Source organism: Petaurus breviceps, unplaced genomic scaffold (genome assembly GCF_028583685.1).
Source record: "Petaurus breviceps papuanus isolate PSGF00001 unplaced genomic scaffold, PetGlider_PUasm1.0 90339, whole genome shotgun sequence".
NCBI lineage: Eukaryota > Metazoa > Chordata > Mammalia > Diprotodontia > Petauridae > Petaurus > Petaurus breviceps.
In genome coordinates, this window is record NW_027187223.1 from 183,150 (window position 1) to 191,045 (window position 7,896).

Genomic DNA, 7,896 nt, shown 5'->3' on the forward strand with positions numbered 1-7,896 from the left:
GGGGGGAAAGCAAGAGAGAGAGGAAGGAAAAGGGAGGGGGGAAGGGAAGGGAGGGAGGGGGCAGAGAGGAGAGGGAGGAACTTTATTGGGTCTCTATTATCGTCTAAATGCAGATGACTCCTCATTTACATATCCATCCCCTGGGATCTCTCCTGAGCTCCAATCCCCCAACATCAATTATTTCCGATTGGATTTGGGGTATTTCACACTCCAGAGTCCAGAGCTGAACTCATTATCTCTCCCCTCTTGTCTTCCTAACGTTCCTAACTTTGTCTAGGCCGCCATCATCCTCCCAGGTACCCAGGTTCACTCTTACCTCCCTCACTTTCCACATCCAATCAGTTGTTCAGGCCTGTTGTTTTTCCCTCATGTCTCTCATCCATCCCTTTCTCTCCACCTACTCAGCCAACATCCCAGTTCAGGCCTTCATTACCCCTTGACTCGACTCCCACGACAGTCTCCTAACTGGGCTCCCTACCTCCAATCTGTCTGAACGGCTGCCAATGTGACTTTCCTAAAACAATGGGGTCACCATGGGACTCCCCTACTCTACAAGCTCTGGACATTTTCACCTCTACTATAAAATACAAACTCATCCATTTGGCATTTAAAACTCTCCACTCTGGTTCTAATGGAATCTTTCTAGGTCTATGATACAACAGTCCTTTTCTCCCCAATAAGACCTAACTGGCTTCTGTTGTTCAGGTACTCACAGGCACCATTCTGTTGTGTCCTCACTTTTGCCTTGGCTGCCCCTCAATGTGCTAGCTTGGAATGCTCTCCCTCCTCACCTGTGCCTCTCAGAATCCCCTAGCTTCCTTCAAAGCCTAATTCAAGTGCCTCGTACTGGAGGCTCTTCTCATCTCCCCCTCCCCCATTTAAAACAAGCTTAAGCTTTAGTCGACTGAAAGTGCACTGAGACCTCTGGACACCCTGGATTTATTTTGTATATGCTTATATGGGCACAAATGGAGTCTCCCTTATAAAATTTAATTTCTCTGAAGGCAAGGGCCATTTCTTTTCTGTCTTAGATTCCCAGCATTTGGCAATGCCTGGTATGGAGTAGGAACTTACTAAATGCTTGTTCATTAAGGGCAAAGAAGAGATGGGGAGGGCAGGAAAAGAGGGAGAAGTGCAGGAAGGAGAAGGAAGAAGGGAGGGAGAAAGGAAAAAGGGGCAGCAGGGAGAGGAAAGGGGGGAAGGGAGGAGAGGAGTGGAGAGAGGCAGAGAAGAAAGAAGAGGGAGAAAGAGTGGGAGAGAGAAATGAGGAGCCCACCTATGGCGCCAAGGCAGCCCCAGCAGTAGCTTGTGAGTTTCCTTGTGCCAAAAGAAGTCACAGTTCAAGGTGGAGAGTGTGTGCGTGCGCGCATGTGTGTGAGTGTGCGTGTTTGTGTGTGTGCATGTGAATATGTATGCATGTTTGTGTGCATGTGTGTGCGTCTTTGTGTGCATGTGTGAGTGTGTGCATGTGTGTGCATGTGTGCTGTGTGTGCATGTGCGTGTGTGTGATAATGGCTCATATCTCTATAGGGCAAGAAGGGTCACAGAGCACTTTCTCCACAACCACCAGGCCACCATGTGTCGAGCATAACGGTTATTGGCCACGAAGAAACAGGCTCAGGAGGGATGAAAGAATTGCCCACGGAGGCGGTAAGTGGCAGGACTGGAACCCAAGCCACCCGCCTCTCTCTGCCCACTAGCTAGGTGCCATGAGCAGGTGCCAGTAATGACTTATACACAGAGGGGCAGAAAAGTCCTCAGGGATGGGCCCAATTTGGGAAGTGACAGAGAAGGGCCAGGCACTTCCACTGAGTCAGCCGGTGGAGGAGGGAGGGGAGGAGGAGGAGACACTACTTCAGGACGGCCAGCCCTAGCCACAGTTTTCCATCCCGAGGTCTGGCTCGAGTCCAAAGGCAGCCGGGCTCAGGCCGAGACGCCGCTGCCCCCGAACCAAGCCGCCCCAAGGCCAAGCTGGTCAGGCCCCAGCCCTTCCCCCACCTCCTGGCCCCCTGCCCCTCCCCCCGCAGCCCTTTGTCATCCCCAGTCCACCTTCCGGCAATTGTGACCTGAAGGGGCGGCCCCCAAGACGGCAGCCGCACTAGGAAACGGACGTGCTAGGCAACCATTCTGGCCCCGCCCCGTCCCAACATTCCCCCGCCTCCCTCCGCACAGCTGGCCCAACCGCCCAGCAGGCAGCCGGCGCCCGCTCTGACCCCAGCTCGGACCTGGCTGCAGCCCTGGCCCCAGCCTCGGCCACTTCATCGCTCATCCCAGCGCCGCGCCTCCGATGAATGGGGCTCTCCTGGCGTCCCCACGTCGCCGGAGCTCTCACAGTCTCCATACTCTCGGCTCGCTGGGCTTCCCAGCGCTCCTCGGCCCCTTCGCGGAATTCCCGGACCTCGGCCGTCGGGTCTTCGAAGAAGGAGCCCCAGAGGAGAGAAGTGGCCTCCCGTGGTACGGCCGCAGGCCCTAACGAGCCCTCCGAAGCCCGAAGTCAACGCCCCGACGGGCGCAGAGACAGGGATCGGGAGAGAGACTGTGACCGCGAACGTGACCGTGACCGCGACCGCGACCGTGAGAGACACCGAGACCGTGACCGAGTCCGAGACGAAAACTGGGAAAGAGACCGTGAGCGAGAAAGAGAGCGAGACCACGACCGCAGCCGTGACCGTGACCGAGACCGAGAGTTGGAAGCCGGAGACGGAGACCTCTCCGAGTTTGGAGCAAGTCACCGCCAAAGGTAACGACCCCCTCCAGTCCCTTTGGATTCCCGGCCCCGGCTGTGGCGGGGCTGGAGGAGGGGGGCGGGGGGGGAGGGATTGGTGGGACTGCAGGGGTGTGTGTCTGAGGAAGATTGGGAACTCCCCCTTAGGCAGGCTTCGGGCTCGGGATAGACCGCAGGCTGTCGGGTAGGTTATGGAGGGAGATTCCTGTTCAGAGACGGGGCGGACTCCGTGACACCGAGGGCCCTCCCAGCTCAGACGTTCTCTGCGAGGTCACAGAGTGACTCCCGGCGGAGTCTTGGGGAGGGGCTTTTCCTCTCGGCTACTGCTGGGGTTTGATAGCCTCCTGGGTTCCTTCCTTGGCCCTGGAAGATTTCACCCCCACCCCCGTGGCCCCAGCTCTCCCTCTGAACATACCACTTTGGCCAGTAGTTAGAGCTTTTCCCCAGGGGGCCACGATGAATTTGACAGTTGAGGGCAAAGCCTATTTTGTTGTTTGTTTGTTTTTTGGCTGGGGTGAGGGGCAGGAACTTCGGACGGGGTGGGGAGGGGGGTGCAGGGCTAGAGCCAGACTAAGACGACTGTCTGTCCCCGAAGCCCGATTGCCTTCATCAAGGAGGTGGGGCGGTTGTTAGGCGGTGGGCCAGCAAGCGGCTGCACGTGGAGAGTAGGTGAGTAGATGGTAAGTAGTGGAGTAGGGTGGGAGCGAACGGTGAGCACAGACTGAGTAGGAGTATCGAGTAGCCCAGGTAGGAGCAGCGGTCCAGGAAAGTTAGTGAGCCTTTGTGGCTGGCTGCGCTGGAGAGGCTTTGGGGCAGAGGGCTGCTGTCTGGGCCTCTGCAGGAAGAGCTTTTAGGACATTTAGGAGCCCTCCCCCAGAACCAGGGGAGAGGCCAGGTGTGCCCCCAAGTATACAGGGAATGGTGAGACAGAGCCCCGGAGAGATGCTTGGACATCCTTTGGCCTTCCAGCTACGTCCCCTGATTTGGGGCCTTACTGTTTGGCCAAGGGGTCCAGGATGTTGGAGACAGCAGAAAAATAGGATTTATCTATCCTGTAGTAAGTAGTGCTGGCCAGTTGCCCCCCCCCCCATTTCTTCACCCCTATCCCACCTCCCACTATGATTCCCTCCCCCATCTTTCTCTCTCTGTCTCTGTCTTTGTCCCCCCTACTCTGCTTCCCTCCCCCCTCTGTGATTCCCTCCCCCAATGTGATTCTCTCTTCCACTGTGATTCCCTTCCCCCACCATGATTCCCTCTCCCCAATGTGATTCTCTCCTCCCACTGTGATTCCCTCCCCCTCACTGTGATTCTTTCCCTCCACTGTGATTCCCTCCCCCCACTGTGATTCCCTCCCCCCTGTAATTCCCCTCCTGTAATTCCCCCCACTATGATTCCCTCCCTGCCACTGTGATTCTCTCCCCCCACTGTGATTCCCTCCCCCCAATGTGATTCTCTCCCCCAGTATGATTCTCTCCCCCACTGTGATTCTTTCCCCATATTGTGATTCCCTCCTCCCCACTGTGATTCTTTCCCCCCACTGTGATTCCCTCCCCCACCATGATTCCCTCCCCCACCGTGATTCCCTCCCCCCACTGTGATTCCCTTCCCCTGTGATTTCCCCCACTGTGATTCCCTCCCCAATGTGATTCTCTCTCCCACTGTGATTCTCTCCCCATACTGTGATTCCCTCCCCCCAACCATGATTCCCTTCCCCCATGATTTCCCCCAGTATGATTCCTACCCCCCCACTGTGATTCCCTCCCCTCTCGTCCCCATGTCCCCCATAGTTGGAAAGACTAGGTTTGAAATCTGAGGACCTTCTTTTGCCCTTTCTGGGCTACATAGGGCTTTGTTACACAGCCCTTTGCTGTTACTTACTCTGTGACCTTAGGCACATCCGGGCCAGTCTCTGAGAGGCCACCCTTTTCCCCTCCAAGATGAACGAGGTTGAACTCAAAGGTCCCTACCTCCTAAAGTTGATTCCAGCTTTGCTATGTTCTGTTCCCAATGTCCTTCTGTTATTAGAATATTAGAATCTGTTATTAGAACAGTCTGGGTTCTGGGGCCTTCTGCCTGCTCCCCTATATTTTAGGAACTTGTGGGAGAGGTAATAGAGATCAAGAGGGACTTGGTAGCTTTCAGTAGACTTTTGCTTTTGTGGGAGAGGATTGAACCAATTGTGGGAGAGATTGAACCACCAGGCTCCAAAAGGTCTTGAAGCTTCGGGGCTCTTTTGAAGACACAGGCCTGTGGGTGAGGCCACAAAATCAGAGAAAGGCATCTGACCTCCTCAGTCTCCATGGGGAAATCCTGTCCTGAAGGGGTGTTACCTCATTCCTGGATTAAGGAACGGATTCCTCTTTGGACTTCTCCCAAGGCCTTTCCTTCCAGACAGCCAGCCTGGTGGCAACACAGACCTCTGATGTCAGATTGACTCCCAGTCCAGGTTTCAATAGAAATTGAGATTTCTAAATTGTCACTGGGTCCCACAGGGCAAAGCAAGTTGGGTAGGAAGAGTCCCAACACTTGGGTTCTGCTCACCTGATCCTGCCTTTAGTATCTAGTGCTAGAAGGGGCCTCAGAGACCAGCTAGTCCAGATCTCTCATTTTACCAAAAGGGAAACTGAGGCCCAGGGAGGGGGAAGGACTTACATATAGGATCATAGATCTAGAACTGGAAAGAACCTCAGAGACCAGCTAGTCCTGCCTCTTTATCTTACAGAGGAGGAAATTTAGGCATAGGAAGGGTAGGTAGGTAGGATTTCAAACCAGACTCCTCTGACTCCAGAACCACTACTATATGGTTTCCATCCCAGTCCTGATTTACTAGTTGTATGACCATGGAGAACATTTTTAACCTGTGTGACAGTGGGCAAGTCCCCTCTCCTCTCTGGGCCTCAGTTTCCCCATCTGTAAAATGATCACATTAGGCTAGATTTACTTTAATATCCCTTCTGGCTCTAAATCTATGATGCTATAACCAGTTTTTGCCTCTCTAAAATGGGGATAAAATCTTCTTTCTCCACCTCACTGCAATGTAGGGAGGAAATCATTGCAAACCTGAAATTTTTCCTGGAGAAATGGGGTCTATTTTGATGGTGTTATACAGAGTGTAAGCATTTGTTCATACTTTACAGATGTAGAAATTATGGTTCAGAAGAGGTGAGTGACTTGTCCAGGGTCCCACAGTCAATATCTGGCCAAGCCCCACCCTATCCCAGGGCTCTATAAGAACCTTGGCCAAGGTGTTGTTGGATGACAATTCTTGAGACTCCTGTTCTGATTAGAGACCTGTTAAGTCCAGGAACCTGGGTTGGTTGACCTACTTTTTGAACCACCGTAACTGTTTAGATCAAGGCCTTGAGAAATGCCAGTCCCTCCCTCTCTGGGAAAAGGAGTGAATAAGTTCTGGATCAAGAGCTTCATGGTGGTTCCCAATTGACAGTAGCTGCCACTACCCTCTGGGGGTGGGGGTTGTCCTCAAGGAGACTGGAACTCCTAAGCCTGCTTAAAGGATTCTAGGTCTAGAACTGAATAGATAGGGTGCCAGAACTGTTGAATGCTGGGGATACACAGCCAAGTGTGCCCTCAAGGAGCTGACGTTAGAATGGGGGAAGATGGGGATCATGGATACTCTTACAGGTAATGTGTGGAGTAGAAGGTGATTTGGGGGAGCAGGAGAACTAGTGACTCTTGTGGGTGGGGCCCAGGGTCCCAACTCTTCCCTTCAGGTGGAACTCTAGCCCTCACCCCCTCCCTCCCTTTCTGCTGCTTCCTTTTCTTTTCCTCTCAATTCACTTATTCTTTCTTTGCTTTGGGGGACTTTAGTTACTAAACATGAAGCAATAAAATCACTTTTTAATCTAGTTCTAAGACACACGCTTCCCTCTTTTGGGAATGTGCTCAGCCATTAGGAAAATGTGTCCTCTTCCCTCCTTCCCATTCCCTTTCCTCCACTCCACCCTCGTCTCTGTCTCTCCTTCTCTCTCTAATCTCTCACTCTCCCTCCTTCTCTCTCCCTGTCTCTGTTTCTGTCTTGTCTCTCTCCCTCCCTTCCTCCCCCTCTCCTCCCTCTTCCAGCCCCCTCCCTCTTCCTCACTCCCCTGCCCTTCCCTCTCCTCTCCTCCACTCCCCAACTCCTGACTCCCCTCCCTCTCCCCCCTTTCTCTCTCTATCACGAACACACGCATGCACACACATTGCATGCCATCCATCCCTTCCCCTTTGTACCTCCCCCCCCCCCCCCCCCAAAAGGCAAACACACAAATCTATACAGTAATAATGACCATTCATTTAAGAATAAAGACATTCATTTCTCCCGGGGTGGAGGTGGGGGGAGCAGATGGAGTTGTGAGATTCCTTTTGGTTCTGTCTCTTGGTTCCATCATCCCTTAGGTAACTCCTCTCTGGGGCTACCCTTGCTGTCTCTTGTGTCCTAAGATTCCCTAGGATGATGGCTCTTGGGGCCAGGGATGGGGAAGGGGGCTCCTGCTTCCTTGACTGACTAACACTGAAGCTTTTCTTTACGGCACCTAATTTCCTTTCCTCAACAGGCTTGATCATGTGTCCTGGCCGGGAGGATGACAAGTCACTGACCCTTTATTCCTTGAGTGAATGAACACATAAGGAAGTAGGGAGTTGGGAGGGGAGCAAAAAAAAAAAGGCAGAGACAAAGGAGGGGGGAGAAAGAGAGACAAAGAGAAACAGAGAGGAGGAGGGGGAAGATGAGAAGGGGAGAGAGACAAGCATACAGACACAGAGGAAAGCAGAGACATAGACAGAGATGGGGAGGGGGAGAGAGAAAGAAAGGTAGAGACGGATGGGGGAGAGAGACAAAAAGAAATAGAGAAACAGTAAATGGCATGAGGGGAGAGAGACAGAAAGAGGCAGAGAGACAGACACAAGAGGGAAGAGACAGAGAGTGAGAGACAGACAAGGAGGGACGGAGATGGGGAGGAGGCAGAGAGAGACAGACAGATACAGAGGAGAGCAGAGACATAGACAGAGACGGAGAGGGAGGAGAGAAAGAGAGGCAGAGAGACAAATAATCAAAGAAGATGGGAAAGGCAGAGATGGGGAGAGAGGGAGAAGCAGGAGAGAAGTAGACAGTGAGACAGATGGTAAAGAGAGACACAGAAAAAGAGGGGGAGATGGGGAGGGGTGAGCAAGAG

The 7,896-nt window shown here is 53.1% G+C and overlaps 1 protein-coding gene across 5 annotated transcripts in view; it reads left to right on the forward strand.

The window, feature by feature from the left end:
- The first annotated feature begins 2,151 nt into the window (after positions 1–2,151).
- ARHGEF9 (Cdc42 guanine nucleotide exchange factor 9) overlaps positions 2,152–7,896 on the forward strand; it is a 270,712-nt gene continuing 264,967 nt past the window's right edge. For 2 of the 5 annotated variants that reach the window (XM_069108279.1, XM_069108282.1), the window contains exon 1: positions 2,673–2,740. The gene's annotated coding sequence lies outside the window, so the exon portion shown is untranslated. Of the gene's footprint in view, positions 2,741–7,896 lie in introns of all 5 variants that reach the window. The other 3 variants (XM_069108283.1, XM_069108284.1, XM_069108281.1) reach the window with 3 other exon arrangements.